Source organism: Vigna unguiculata, chromosome 3 (genome assembly GCF_037176805.1).
Source record: "Vigna unguiculata cultivar grain cowpea cultivar isolate G323 ecotype 2 chromosome 3, ASM3717680v1, whole genome shotgun sequence".
Classification (NCBI taxonomy): Eukaryota; Viridiplantae; Streptophyta; class Magnoliopsida; order Fabales; family Fabaceae; genus Vigna; species Vigna unguiculata.
In genome coordinates, this window is record NC_140794.1 from 29,519,295 (window position 1) to 29,522,110 (window position 2,816).

General features: G+C 37.3%; 1 long non-coding RNA gene across 1 annotated transcript; it reads right to left on the reverse strand.

Moving 5' to 3' along the window:
• Window positions 1–309: 309 nt before the first annotated feature.
• On the reverse strand, window positions 310–2,322 carry LOC146887682 (uncharacterized). Its single transcript, XR_014993530.1, has 2 exons — window positions 2,026–2,322; window positions 310–630 (listed from the first exon to the last, which is right to left on the reverse strand). It is a non-coding gene; the product is annotated as an uncharacterized LOC146887682 (long non-coding RNA).
• Between the last annotated feature and the right edge of the window lie 494 nt (window positions 2,323–2,816).

Genomic DNA, 2,816 nt, shown 5'->3' on the forward strand with positions numbered 1-2,816 from the left:
TGGCAAAAATTTTAGAGACTTTGGTCTCACAAATTAAAACCACTAAGCGTCTAATCTATGCGGCCTAAAAGCAAGGTGAGAAAACACTTAGAACTTTCAACACACTCACTTACTAAAACGTTGCACTATAATATGAAAAAGGTTATACTTAAGAGATGGGATTGAACACCTTTGGTTCCCCAAGACACCTAAGTAGGCCATGGATACAATTGAGAACTTGAAAGCAAATTTGGTTCACTAATTTGGTACTCAAAATGAAGCAACCTCAAGCCACTTAATATCTCAAATTTTGATGCTCAAAAGATGCAATTTCACAATCAAGGAGGCTTCAAATTGGTACCAAATAAGATGTGCCAAAAAGAAGTACAAAGTACAATGAAATAAAGCCAAAAAAATAAGAAACAATGCAACTCCAAATGTGCTGCCAAAGTGCTGCCAATTTGCACAAAATCAAGAGCCAATAGCTTGGCTTGTAGGCTCCTTTTGATTTGAACAAAGACCACCACCAAGTAAGGCACTTGTAAGCACCTTAAGCCACCAAAATGAAGTGCAAAACATCAACTATAGCCTTGGTTTTAAGGCCAAAACAGCCACCAAACCTGCACCAAAAAAAACAAAACAGCAAGAAAACTATACCAAGCAATGGAGTTAGCACACACTCTCTCAAATGAATAGGTCCAAAACTCTCAATAGGTGAGGAAAAGAATAAGCACACAAGCTAAAATTTTACTTCAATATCCACCACCTAAGATGTTACCAAATCATAGAAACCATTCTAAACTTCATAGCATCATCAATCACAACCAATAACCAAGAGTCAAGTATATGAACCCAAACAAAGGAGAAAGCAAGAAAAGCTAATTAGAAATGTTAAACCAAAAGAGAATTGAAATGAAACATGACTAGAAGGAGATTCAAGAAGTGACAAGCAAGAAATTAAAGGCTGGAAAGAAAGGCAAGCACTACAAAAAGGAACCTAGAAATGCACTAGAATAGATGAAAAAAAACTAAAAATAGTGAAGAAAAAGTGCTCAAAAACAGCCACTGTACTCATTCCAATTTTGTGCCAAATTGAGGGAATAAATTCCACTTCTATTGAAGGCAAACTCAAGCCAATATAGAGTACACAATAAAGGAATCAACTAGAATAACAAAGAGCACTTAAAAGCACCACAAATCGCACAAAACAGCAGTAAAACATAAAATTCCCGAGACCACTGCGCCAGAAAACGTGAAAATTTTCCTCAACTTCGCCGATTTTTCATTTTTTTTGTACTCAACATTTTTGAATGATTCTTTTTTTTTTATGTTTCGTCTGGATGTTAGCTAAATGAGGAAAAATTCAGATTAAAATTTGGACCAGGCAGTGAGTCATGACAAATCTCAAACAGTAGGTGTGCGTGCAGTGAAATCTGGAAAAACAGACTGGAGCAGAGTTGCTCACGAAAATTGTAAGATGTTCTATGAAAATTCAAGATGAATGAACTTGATTATGATCTAAAATCAATTATGAATCATAGAAGAACATCTTAAACACTCAAAAGCACAATCCAATCGGTGAAATGGACGAAAAATAGTGAGACCATTGCCTTACACATCCACAAGCATCACTTGAAGTCCATAGCTCATTTTGTGTGATGTAGGACTTGGTTCTCATCAAGCAAGTGCAGAATTCAGCCATATGAACGAAAATTAAGATGAATTAAAGTGCTAAAACATGACTTAAGACAAAACACAATATAAGGAACTGAAAATTGAAAGATGCACCGATTAAAATGAAGAAAAACAGCAAGGAAGAAAAGAACAAGTGCTGGAAAACGAAAATGGAACCTAAAAACAGATTTGCACCAATGAAGCAAGGAGTACTACAAGATGAATCAATGGAGATTCATGTAGCCTCAATGTCAAATGGTGGAGAGCATAAAAAACATGAAAAAAAAACAGCAGCAAAAGTGAAGAAAACAGTGGAGAAGAGAGACAAAACGGAAATTGAAACAAGAGACAAGTATGGACCAAGAACCTTACCCAAACCAAGAGGATGGATGCACCAAAGGCTTGGATGGCTCTAGATACCAATTGATGGACGTCCTTGGTGTAGGAGAGGAAGGAGATCCATGGAAGACACCAAAAAGAAGATGAAATGCAGCGGAAATGAAGATAAGAGCAAGAAGAGCTCTAGGCAATGGAGGTTTTTGGTGAAGATGAAGAGTAGAAGTGGAGCTATGGTATGGAAGGTGGCTAGAGGAGATGAAGGAGAAGGTTAGCCATGTGTGCTCTCAAAATAATAGAAGAGTGGAGTGATCTCAACACAAACATTCTATTAGAAATTTCAAGAGTTAAAATGTACAAATGGTCTACTTTTGGCTTTTATATGTGAGCCTAAAAGCTAGACTAATTCTTAGCCCTTAGATCAAGCTTGGAGGAGAAGCTTTAATCATCACCCTTGGATGGTGGCTTGGAGAAGGAGGCATCTTCCTAGCCTTTGGATGAAGACTTGGAAAAGAAGACACTCTTTTAGCCCTTGGATGAAGGAGACACATGGGTGGAGTGTGGACTTGGCTCCATGGGATGCATGATCCATGAGGTGTAGGAAGGAATGTTGACTTCCACTTAGTCCACCTTTGACCTTTGGTAGCTCATGGCCAAATCTCCTATTGGGCTTAGTCAAGCCCAATTTTATCAATTTAACTACACATTATTTGACTTATTATTCTAGAAAAACAAGGCCTAAACAATGGCCCAATTTAAATCTAAACTATGGTCTTCCATGCATTAACTCATATTTTGTAGATTTCTTTGGCCCATGTGAATAAAGT